This window comes from Cetorhinus maximus, chromosome 10 (assembly GCF_964194155.1).
Source record: "Cetorhinus maximus chromosome 10, sCetMax3.hap1.1, whole genome shotgun sequence".
Lineage (NCBI taxonomy): Eukaryota > Metazoa > Chordata > Chondrichthyes > Lamniformes > Cetorhinidae > Cetorhinus > Cetorhinus maximus.
The window spans coordinates 3,651,915-3,664,684 of NC_135888.1; the positions used below are offsets into that span (position 1 = coordinate 3,651,915).

General features: G+C 41.9%; 1 protein-coding gene and 1 long non-coding RNA gene across 7 annotated transcripts in view; one reads left to right on the plus strand and one right to left on the minus strand.

The window, feature by feature from the left end:
• The window catches only part of strbp (spermatid perinuclear RNA binding protein), a 182,512-nt gene extending 180,735 nt beyond the window's left edge, over positions 1-1,777 (minus strand). For 4 of the 6 annotated variants that reach the window (XM_078549843.1, XM_078549839.1, XM_078549845.1 and 1 more), the window contains exon 1: positions 1,601-1,777. The gene's annotated coding sequence lies outside the window, so the exon portion shown is untranslated. The remainder of the gene's footprint in view (positions 1-1,600) is intronic. The other 2 variants (XM_078549844.1, XM_078549841.1) reach the window with 2 other exon arrangements.
• Positions 1,778-3,295: 1,518 nt separating this feature from the next.
• Positions 3,296-12,770, plus strand: part of LOC144685407 (uncharacterized) — a 33,413-nt gene continuing 23,938 nt past the window's right edge. Inside the window, exons 1-2 of the long non-coding RNA XR_013577718.1 lie at positions 3,296-3,346; positions 10,808-10,950. This is a non-coding gene — a long non-coding RNA (uncharacterized LOC144685407). The remainder of the gene's footprint in view (positions 3,347-10,807; positions 10,951-12,770) is intronic.

Below are 12,770 nucleotides of genomic sequence, written 5' to 3' on the forward strand. Positions count from 1 at the left end.
AGCTCGAGCAATTCCGAACAAGATGGACCGGTTTTGAAATGCACAACTAAATGTTCTGCATAGCAACAGAAGTGAATTTATAGAATTCCAGCTGCCACCTTGTCCACTGCCTTAAATCATGTACGAAACGTGGTCGAATTTTGTACATATTTCCTTGTATACCCTTTTTCTCACGAAATAAGTGGAAAGTAAATTTGGGTCAAGGACAATGCGGCAGATCCGGAATTTGCACAAAAAAAACGAATCAAAATTTGAAACGATTTGAATCTTGTAATATTTGCTTAATAATTGCAACAAAAAAAAATCAAATCCCCCCAAATTCTTCATCGGAGAGGACGTCGTATTTATATTGTGACCATGTCGAACAAATGAATACACCCCTTCAGTCAGCTACACTAACCTGCCAAATAGTGGAGCCCAGGAAATCCAAGTCGGAGATCACTTCTGCTAAACTTCCAGGTTAATGACATGATTTTTTTTTAAAAAAGCATTAAAACCACCCCCCCACCACCACCACCAAAGAGCTGATCGTTGCAGAAAAGGGATTGCCCAAGCCTGGTGGGGAAACGGAATCAAGGTGGGTTGTGTTTAGGGAGGAATGCCCAAATCGCATTCTGTCTCCCCTATCATGCCAGAGTTAAAACAAAGATTTGTGCGCTTTTCCTTCAAATGTTGTGTGTGTTTTTTTTTTATTCGCAGCGAGGTGGCACGAATCAGCCGCACACGCACACGAGAGACGGAAGTCACCAGTGGTACTACAATCAGTAAAACCTAATGTGCATAGTAACGTGAAATATTTCACACTTTATATAGACGAATAAAACTTAACAGCCGGTGCATTATTTTTTTTTTTCACCCCCCCCCCCCCCCCCAAAATGGGGCAACTAAAAGCACTGAAGATCCTCATCTCGCATCACACCGCACAGACTTATTTATTCTTATCAATGTCAATGGATTCTCACTAAAGGAATTCATTATGAAACAAAGCCACACGTTAAACTGCAGCCCTTCCTTTTACACCAAAAAAAATCACCCCCAATAACCTCATCATTTTCAACCTTCAGCTTAAAAACATCTTTATAGAGCCCGCTTTCCATGTCAGAGGTCATCAGATGCTAACAAAAAACACACAAAAGCAACTGAACCCCCTTCGACACCAATTATTTTAATGACCAAAGTGCATGAACAAAAGAAAAACTCCTTTTTCCGACCCGAGCTCCTACTTCATTACGACTAAGTTTCCTCCCCCCCCCTAAACTCACATCCTTCCTCAAGTCACATCGTTCAAATCAAAGTTAAATGTTCAATTTCAGATATATATAAATATATATATATTTTAAAAATTGTTCACACAGAACAAAAAATCAATGTCCCATTTAGGGGGGCAGAATATGGCAGGAAGCAGTGTTGGGCGCATCTGCGCATGCCCAGGGCGGCCCGGGGGAACGGGCTCACTATTTGGCACCGCACCGGATGGGACCTGGGATCCGACTCGACCACGCGAGAGACGGAGAGGAAAATACACAGGCATCGCGAGCCAGTTCAGCAATTAAAGGGGGGGGGGGGGGGAGGAGGAGGAGAACATCAAGGTGAAACTCACCCGAATCAAATCGGCGACCGTCAAGAATGTAAATTCATTCACTCCGCGCGGCAGACGAGGAAAATCAAAGCCCCATTAATTAGCGTCTTGAGTGAACTGACCTAGCGCGTCCTCCAGCGCGGGGGGAACTCAGACCTCACTCACTCACTCCGAGCGCCGGCACCAACCGCCGCTCACGTGGGGGCGCGCCGGCGCCTCTCATTGGTCCGGCCCGCCCGCCCGCTCGCTCGCTCGCTCGCTCCTTGGAGACGGGGCCTCCTCCACAGCAGAGCCCAGAGCAGCCCTAACTCGAGGCGCTTAGCAGAACTGAAGCGACCAGTCAGGTAACTAGGGGGAGGCAGGCGGGCGGGGGGGGGTGTGTGGAGTGAAGATTAAAAGCCGAGAGCAGAAAAGGACCACGATGGGCTCGTCATGGAGGTAAAACCCGACGGTAAGAAAGCGGGACAAGCGTCCCTTTGGTCAAAATGGGGATGGATGGACGGACAGCTGACAATAGGAAAGCTGCTCCTCCTGTGGAGCTTCGCGGATCTTTCTAGGAGGAATACCAGCGGCTTGGCCGTGTAGGTGTTAATGGGGAATGTGTTTCAGGGCGAGGAAATTGCCTTGTCAAAAAAACATTCCCGCTTCATCACTTCAGATGGAAGAAGGACAATTATTTAAATTGCCCTAGGGAAGATGTTGGCTGCATTTGTATTGAAGTTGATGTTAACTTTCAACCTGTCCCTCAAAAGCACTTAACAATGGAAGGTCTTCCCTTCCTCCCCCCCCCCCCCCCCGCCCCCCCCTGACGGCATTCCGTAGGGATCGTTCCCTCCGGGACACCCTGGTCCACTCCTCCATCACCCCCTACTCCTCAACCCCCACCTACGGCACCTCCCCATGCCCACACAGAAGATGCAACACCTGCCCCTTCACTTCCTCTCTCCTCACCGTCCAAGGGCCCAAACACTCCTTTCAAGTGAAGCAGCATTTCACTTGCATTTCCCCTAACTTAGTCTACTGCATTCGTTGCTCCCAATGCGGTTTCCTCTACATTGGAGAGACCAAACGTAAACTGGGCGACCGCTTTGCAGAACACCTGCGGTCTGTCTGCAAGCATGACCCAGACCTCCCTGTCGCTTGCCATTTTAACACTCCACCCTGCTCTCTTGCCCACATGTCTGTCCTTGGCTTGCTGCATTGTTCCAGTGAAGCCCAACGCAAACTGGAGGAACAGCACCTCATCTTCCGACTAGGCACTTTACAGCCTTCCGGGCTGAATATTGAATTCAACAACTTTAGATCTTGAACTCCCTTCTCCATCCCCACCCCCTTTCCGTTTCTTCCCCCTCCCTTTTGTTTTTTCCAATAATTTCTATAGATTTTTCTTTTCCCACCTATTTCCATTATTTTTAAATCTATACCTTTAATGCCCTGTTAGTCTTTCCACCCCACCCCCACTAGAGCTGTACCTTGAGTGTCCTGCCATCCATTCTTAATTAGCACATTCGTTTAGATAATATCACCACCTTCAACACCTCTTTGTTCTTTTGTCTGTGACATCTTTTGATTATCTGCTCCTATCACTGCTTGCTTGTCCCTACAACCACCACCCCCCGCCCCCAAACTTCTCTCCCCCCACCTTAAACCAGCTTATATTTCACTCCTCTCCTAATATTACTCAGTTCTGTTGAAGGGTCATGAGGACTCGAAACGTCAACTCTTTTCTTCTCCGCTGATGCTGCCAGACCTGCTGAGTTTTTCCAGGTAATTCTGTTTTTGTTAATGATGGAAGGTAGTCTGCTTATGTACTAGGGTTGAGTTCGGTTGTTTGGACGTGTTTCTCAGGTCAGGGCTTCCTACCCTCTGACCACGTGCACCCCTGAGCCTTGGACGTTCATGTCTTTCTCTTTCTGTTTTATCACTATTGCCTTGTTGGTGGGTAAATTCTTAAAATTAGACACCAAGCTCCAACTTGAGATGCATGTAAACTAATAGAATCATGGATTTAAGCTATTTATGTGGTTTCCTGGAGCACACCAATGTGGTTCCTCAGGTCAAATACAATTTTCTGTGAGAAATAGGAAAGGTATTCGAGAGCAGGATAAGTATTTTAATCAAAACGTTTGAGTAATCTATTTTGCTGCAGCTGCTTGTAGTTACTCATAGGGTCATAGAGTTTTTTTTACAGCAGAGAAAGAGTCTCTTTCATCATGTCTGTGCCAGTCATCAACCCCCTATCTACTCTAGTCCCATTTTCCAGCCCTTGGCCTGTAGCCTTCTATGCTATGGTGTTTCAAGTGTTCATTTAAATACTTCTTAAATGTTGTGAAGGTTCCTGCCCTTCAGGCAGAGTTCCGGATTACACCCCCCCCCAACACCTTCTGGGTGAAGAAAATTTTCCTCAAATCCCTTCTAAACCCCCTTCCCCTTCCCTTAACTCTATTCCCCCCTGGTTATTGACTCATCCACTAAGGAGTAAAGTTTCTTCCTATCTATGCCTCTCATAATTTTATACACCTCAGTTGGGTTCCACCCTCGGCCTTCTCTGCTCTAAGAAAAACAAGAAGATCCTACACCCCAAAATACTGAGTTGCCAGTCCTGCCCCTCCCTCAACCATGTCTCCGTGATAACAATGATTTCATATCCCCATGTGTTAATCAACATCCTCAACTTATCTGCCTTACTTGCAAGATTCCGTGCATTAAAATAAATGCCATTCAGCCTCACCTTGCTCCCTTGTGTCTTAACTTGACTATATATGCTCTGCCTTCCAGACTAACTTGGCTTTTCTTCTATACTTGTCTGTACATCACCCCAACTATACCTCCATTCTGTATCCCATTCCCCGACTCATACTAGGAAATCTGCTGTCATGGTATGTCATGCTTGTCTGTCTCATGCCATCCTCATGCATCCACTGTAGTTCATCTGCAACCATTCTGTGACCTCTGTCATCCTACTTTGCCTATGTCGACCCCTCTTCCTGCTGCCCTTCAAGTTGCCCTCCAGAAGAGATCTCTTTTCAGCTCTGATCAAATGGCTGAAATACTGACATTTTCTTTTCTGGATGTCACTTTTTAGATTTCTTTATGCTTTTGCTATTTGAAGCACCTTTTCATTGGTCTTGTGGTCTGTATATGGCATTTCTAGCACGTCTTTTAAGTCTTAGCAACCACATTTCAAAGGCCTCTGTTTTCTTTATTTATTGTCTGGGTTTCTGAGGCATTTAGGAAAGTGGATAGAATGTAGCATCTAATGAATTTTTTCCTTGTTAGAAGCTTGAGTGTTCTAGTTATTAACACGTCCCTCATTTTCACAAAATTCCTTTTGGTTATCTCTATCCTTCTAATTTCAGCATCGCATCTACCATTTTCTGTTTTTATTTGTCCTATATAGACAAACTTAACTACTTGTTCCAGTGGATCAAGGAAAGGTCAATGATTTTAACATCCAAGCTGGAAGCCTTAGGGTAAAAGGGCTCAAAACAAACATCTCCTGACGTGGGTGGTATTTGTCCCAGAGTGCTGCGGGAGCCTGGGGAGGTAATTTGTGAGGCACTAACAATCATTGAGATATTCTGTGGATACTAGGAAGTTAGCATTATATTGGGTATGCCTAATGCTGTCCTCATAGTCAAAAAATGTGACAAAAGATACAGAACCCATTAGCCTTCCATTCCATATAAAATGATGGAATAAATCGTTGGGTGTAAACTTAAGGATCATCTGTGCACTAATAAACTACTGAACAGTAGTCAAGGTGGATTGAAAGAGATGATCCTATCTGACCAGCCATTTTCATTTGAGGAAATGACGATCCAAATGGATAGTGGTGTACCTTGGTATCCAGAAGGCTTTTTATAAAGTTGACAGTAAAAACTAATTAAAGTCAAACATCGTAAGCTTTGGGAATGGATAAAAATAAGCTGGCTGAGAGTTGGAAACAATGTTTACTCAATGGAGGAATTATGTCGGGGTGAGGGAGGGGAAGTAAGTGTTGAGTGTGGTACCTCGGGGCTCTGTATTAAGACCACCACTGTTCCTAATTTCCATAAATGATCTGTATTCAGAAGGCGAATACATAGTTCAAATTTGTAGATGCCAATAGACTAGGAGGGCTAGTTCAGAAATTACAGAATGAGTTAGACAAAATATACATTTGCATCAGACATGGATAACTTTAGAGAACCTGATGAGAAAACCACAGCACGAGCAATAACTGATGTAAGGTTCAGAACTTTAGATCTGAATGCTTAGAAACAATGGCAAATGAAATTTAATACAGAGAAATGTAAAGTGCTATATATAAGAAGGAAAAATAGATGACATTGATATTCCATATTAGGGAAATAATTAAGGATGCAGCTTGGTGAGACCTAGGAGTCTTAGTAGACAGAATGATAAACATGGCCAATCAGTGCAGTGCAGCAAAAAACAAAACTCTTAGAATCTTCAATTACATATCCAAAATAAATATGATATAAATTAGATAAAGTCGTGATCAAATCTTATGGTGCTCTGGTCAGACTGCACCTTGAAGACAGTATCCGATCCCGGTTACCAAGAAACCAGGCTTTCAAGTGCGGAAGGCGTGGGTCTAACCCTTAGGATCAGGAGCCTGGATTATGAAGAAAAACTGGAAAATGTGAGCTTTTCAGTTTAGAAAGGAATTGTCTCAGAGGTGATATTATGAGTTATAATGGAAAAAACTAATCCAGAAGGTTACTTGAAATAAAAATTTCGGGACTAAAATGAGGAAATATGAAGGTAAGAGACAGACAGAAAAAGTAAAATGAGTTTTTAAAAATCTCCAATAATTAAAATCTGAAGAAATGAGACTCTGCACTTATAGAAGTAAATCTTCAGTGCCAGTGTGATAGTAATTGAGACATATCGCTCTATTAAAATTCACTGTTAACATTAGTTGAATAGACAAGCTGTAATGTTTTTCTGGCATTTTTAGTCAGTATGTGCTGCAAATTTTCATCATGAGTATTTTAATGCCAAATCTTTTGGTGAGATAATGGTGTAGCAAAGCTTGCGGAGAAACAGGGTAAATTAGACAGCACCCCCCCTGTTTTCCAATTTTAACTGCACTTGTGCAGATGCTGGAAACTCTTTCGAGTTATCAACAGTCACAGATTGCAACTCTTTCGAGTACAGTCACAGTTCTTGGTTTCCGGGAGTGGGACATGAACCCACAACCCTCTGATTCAAAGGCGAGGGTGCTATGAACTGAGCCACAGCTGACACCTCGCAGATGCTGGAAGTCGCTATCTGATTTAACCTATAGTAATAGTGAGCACTGATTATCACAAAACCCAAGCCATTATCTTTGGGTCAAGTCAACCACAAAGAACTCCCCTTATCTCCCACCTCCTACTGAAGGAGAACAGACATTAGATGATTTACTGGGGAACTGACTGCCAAGAATGTAGTTTATGTTCTTGCAAGGCGACTAGCAAATACCACAAAGGTAGTATGTGGTGACCTGCACAACTCACTATTACATACCCTGTCTAATAGTAGTTCCCAGTAGTTGCAGATGTGGAGCTCCAGCAATAATTATTTGTCTGTCCTCAATCCAGGCTAAAAAAGCACACCCTCAAACCTGACCTCCAGGTTACCCCTTCCAGCAGCTTTCTGAAACCTCATAATTTCATTAGGACTTTTGCTAAGTTTTATAATTAGAACACACCTTGTCAGTTTTTTCTTTTTCTTTTGTTGTTACGTTCTTCTCTTCAACATAAATGTACCAATCATATACAAGGATTGGTGAAACAATAATGTGGGCTCTTTATTTGAAGGTCTGTTGTACATCTAATTTCTACTTCTACTGCTTGTAGACTGCAAATCATGGAACTAATACACCCTATCCTGTTGTGGTAGTAATGATTGACAGCAGTTTAAGATACCCTCCCTTAAAGGTGCATGTCATTATATCACAACATATGTTAACGATTATGGTTTAAACCTTTCAATGCAGATTTCTCTAATATTTTGAAAATACATCCATTTCTACCATAAAATGTCCTTTAGGGCTTTGTCCAGTTTCTGATCAACAAATCATGTTGTAGAAACATCCCTGTGAAATTTGGGAACTCAACTAAATCTCATGACAGTCTAGAGGAAGTATCTGAATGAATCATAATCGTTACTTTCTATTGGCTAGAATAGCTTTTTTTTTATTCTTGGGATGTTGGCGTCTTTGGCAAGACAAACATTTCTTCTTCTTGAGTTCTCCACCCAAAGGGAGGTCTGACACAAAGCACCACCACCTTTACCACGGGTAGGGCAAGGAGCGGGTCCTGAGTCCACCATAGCCAGTACGGGGATCGAACCCCACACTATTGGCAGCAATCTGATCCACACTAGCCACCCAGCCAATTGACCCACAGAATCAGAGTGCAGAAGAGGCCCATCGAGTCTGCACCGACACCCACCCAGGGAGCCTGAGTTGCTGTGGTAACATAAACTTTTACATGCATGTTGTAGCCTGGAACCATGAATAGTGATGGTAGAGGCTCCAATTTCTTTTCATCACATGGCTGACCAGGAATCTCTCCTGTCATTGGCGTATGTTGGAAGAATTTGCAAGTTCATACTTGTTTGGCCACATTATGGATGCACCTTTCTTGGGCATTGGGTCCTGGAGTGGATCTTTAACCCAGAGCCTCTGGTTCAGTTGCAGGGATGCTATGCACTGCACCACAAGACCTCCTTCCAGCATTTATTGCCCATCCCTAATTGCCCTTGAGCATGTGGTAGTGAGCAGCCTGCAACTGAGTGGATTGCTATGCTATTTCAGAGGGCAGGTAAGAGTCAGCCACATTTTGACTGGCTTCTGGCAGGAATAGGTTCCTGATCAAAACATATGCCACTGTGGCACACTTGACTAAACATCCAAAGGAAACAAACTCCTGTTTGTACTGAAACACCATAGATTTTGTTTACTGGTGGCTGTGTATGGATTATATGCTGATATTTTGCCACACATCTTGTTGCAAAAATGCATCACTCTGCAGATCATCTTTGCAGTTGTAGAAATCATTGCACTTTTTTTGTTTCACCCAATTTTTCCCCTCTCCTAAAGGTTTATTGCCTTCAATTCCATTGATGCTGGTTGCTCCACTGTGCCTTGCCCAAATATCATTATTCATTTGTTCACTTGTGAGTTTTGGCATGGAGTGTTGGCAGATAATTCAACTGCCAGGGGTAAATTGGGAGGGCGGGAACAGTATCACAGACCAGGACCTCCAGTATCCACATAACTGCACTTCGAGCTGGTTAGTGGTTAGGAACAGGAATCCTGGTTGAATTTAACTCTGCAGATTTCAAAGCATGGAGTTAGATTGTGCTTTACCGATAGCCACTCAGCTGAGATCAGCTAACTGACGCTGGGGATTGAAATTGACATTGTCCTGATTCGTCTGGCTTAGCTACATATTGCCTAAATTTGCAAGCATCAACAGAGAAGTCAAAAGCTCCCCCAGAGACAAGCTGACTTCTTCGAAAGGCAAATCTTTCATATGAAAGAATTATTATGGATGTGGCCTTCTGTAATTTGGGGCTGAGATCCTGATATCGTTTTTAAAAATACTTGAAACCATACACTGGAGGTGGCATTCCTTACCTGGAAAATGCCTACTCGTCCCGGTCATAACAGGAGGATTGCGCAGTTGATTCTATCCCCACTGCTCCACAGGTCACGATATATGTATTTAAGTTTAATTCCCTCACCAAAATGGACAATTGCTTATATTTGCTACTGCTATACCCAGTACAAAAGAGACTTTAACCAGGTTTCTTTCAATAAACTCAAAATAATTGATTCATGAAAAAACAAACTTTTTTAAAAAAACAAGTTGCAAAACTGGTTAACATACAATTTGTATTCCAGAAGTATAATGATTTGCCCCTTTTCAAAACCCCAACGCGCGCACGCACAAAAACAAAGGAGAAGCCAGATAAGGTCTCTGCAAAGATTGGTGCAAAGGAACACTATAAAAAGAATTAAGTTCGAAAAGGTCTTGATGCTGTTGATCTGACAGAGTTCTGGTCACAGTAGATCTGGAAGTCCTTTCAGATGGATCTTTGGTAAAACACTGGCTTTAATAATTCTTGCTTGTCACAACTTTGCAGGCTTTCAAAATACAGATGAGTTATTCTGAAATGAGGATTTTCTGGCTGAAGGTTAACTGACTGCAGGCAATACAGAGAAGAATCTTCCTTCATAGTCTGCTTCCAAGGCACAATGCTGACTGAATTCAAAATAAAATGCCCAGAGAGAACTTTTCCTAGGCTTCAACCAATCAGCAGGAGCCGTAGCCTGCTTTTCTTTATGTTTTTTCTTTAACTCAAATAAACAAAACTCTTCTCTCAACAGGTGTCCCACTGGTCATCTAGCTGAAGACATTTAGTTTTTTGAAAAGACCTAAGTGAGCTGGTAGCCTTTTAAAAAAAACTCAAGGGAGAGTGCCCAAAATTCAATGACCTTCCAATTTTTAAAAATCCATATATTCCTTACACACTGCATCTGCTAGAAGTGTTAATAAGCTATGTGAGCTCATGTGTTGACCTGCCACATTCACAATTCCTTGAGCCTGAGCTGCAGTCTCTATGAATCTCTTTAGTATACCGCATTGTATCTGGTATCTACATTCTACAGGAGATCATTGTTCGTAGGAAATCCCTATTCAAGTTACAAGATTGCTGTGCATTGCATCCTCGGCAGAAACATTATTTTATTCATTCGTGGGATGCGAGCAGCGTTAGCAAGGCCAGAATGTATTGTCCATCCCTAACTGTTCTTGAGAAGGTGGCAGTGAGCCACCTTCTTGAACCGCTGCAGTCCATGTGGCGTAGGTACACCCACTGCTGTCAGGGAGGGAGTTCCAGGATTTTGACCCAGCAACGATGAAAGAATGGCGATAAAGTTCCATGTCAAGATGGTTTGTGATTTGGATGGGAAATTGTAAGTGGTGGCGTTCCCATGCATCTGCTGCCCTAGTTCTTCTAGGTGCTCTAATTACCAAATACAGCATTGTATTAAGCTTGTAATGCATTCTTTTTCATGTATTCCCATTCTGTTTTAGAATTCAAGGGACGTAATGTGAACAGGTTCTTATGAATTTAAAATATGTCTGTTTAAATAGCATATTAACGAAGCCTTTTGTTTTGGAGATTGTTGCAAATCATGAACTGTATTGAATTGTAACCCGATAGGAAAAAAGTACAATTGCGCCAAGTGGACTGATCAGCCACCTATTTTACCAGCTCACTCTCATTTGTGGACAATCTTCTATCAGCCCAGAATTTGACATGACGTTCTAAGACAAGGCATATTGCAGTAATGTGTTGCAATGAGGGTAAATCCCTTCAACCCGTATAACGCATTTGAATATAATACAATATTATTGTGTAAAGATTTAAATTACACAAATTTGCTTTATTTTTAAAATGAGAGAAATGTTAATTTAGTGGCCATTTGGAGGGGATAATTGTTGGCCTGGATACCAGGAAAACTTACATGGATTTCTCTGAATAATGACATCCGATCTATTACACCCGCCTTAGCAGGCAGAAGGGGCCTGTATTTAGCATTTCAGATGAATTGCACCACATTTCATAATGCAGCACTCCTTCATTACTAGCCTAGATTATGTTCTCAAGATCCGAATTGGTTTTCGAGTTCATGAACTTTCTGACTTGGCGAGGGGAATGCTACAAAATGAGCTTTTAACAGAAATTGGATCACACCAAAACTGAGGGGCTAAATTTTGGAAATGTCAGCAAAAACAGCGTAGGAATGACAAAAATAATAAAAATGAGCTTCCAGTTTTGATAAAGGTAAAAACTTATTCAAAGAAATAAAATACATTACACCATAGAAAGTGTAAAATAAAGCACAGAACAGTACAAGCTCTTAAAGAGTTGAAACATATGGTCCTCATGGCACAAAAGTGGCCATTAGCACGAGTACAAGTAGCCTCGTGGTTATAGTACTGGACTAGTGTGACCTGTAAGTTATGAGTCTATCCCACCAGGGTATATTGTGAATTTAATTTTTTTCAAAACTTGTGATTTGCAGACTATACAGGAAAGCAACCATGAAAATTGCCAGAATGTCATTAAAACCCATGTGGTTCACAAGAAGGGAAAGCTGTCACCCCTACTCAATCTGCCATACAAGTGGCTCCAGTTCCATACTAAATGGCTGACTCTTAATGCCCTTGGAACACTTAGGGATGGGCATTAAGTTCTGTCTTGCCATCATATGGTCCACATCGCACATGAGCCCAGTAGCTACAATGAAAGGGTGAAAATCTTAGCACTCCCTAGCAAAGATGTTTACCAGGGGCCAATATTAAATTTAGTTTAGAGTGCCCCAATGCATAAGTGCATCCTTACAAGATGACTAAAAACACTGATAACTGCCTATGGAAATGTTTTACAATGGTTGAGGTCTTGGCTTGCAAGGTAAGAGAGAGGGATATGACCGATACAATAGCCTATGGTATTTTGGACTATCTAGATGGACACCAGTGGTATTTCTTGTTTCTGCCCATTGTTATGTTTCTAAGAGAGATGCATGAGTTAATTAATGGAGAGAAAATTTAAGGAAAGATGCTTCATGGAAAGTAAAAAATGACCAAAAATCGGTCACAAAATAATATATTTATATGTGAAATGATGAAAATTTGTGAAAGTTGCATGAAACAATGCTGGTGTCAAGGAAGAAAAGATTTTTTTTCTGAATGTTCAGCATTCTAGAAGCAGAAGGCTATTGGCCTTGATCTCACAGTTGCTGTTGCACATGCAACAGCCTGCATGTTATTGCTGAGCACAGTGAAGGTCACCTTTGTAGCTTTCTTAAGCAGAAAATGGTTGTTTTCTGAGGCTGTAGAGGAGAGCACCAATGACACATAAAGAGTAGGTAGATCTTTCAGAGAAGACCCCTATGATTATTCTAGTTGATATGTGGATGTCATCAATGTAAGATTTAATGTGTGGTATCTAATTTTTTATTCATCAGAATGTCTCCTGAAAATATGATTTTGAATGCATAACACATCCCCATTGCAAAAATTGCAAGACCTTTTGAAATTTCAATAAATCTTATAAGATGATGTGAAATGTCTACAATCTCTGCAATACACCATGTATATGAGGAATTAAAACCCCATAA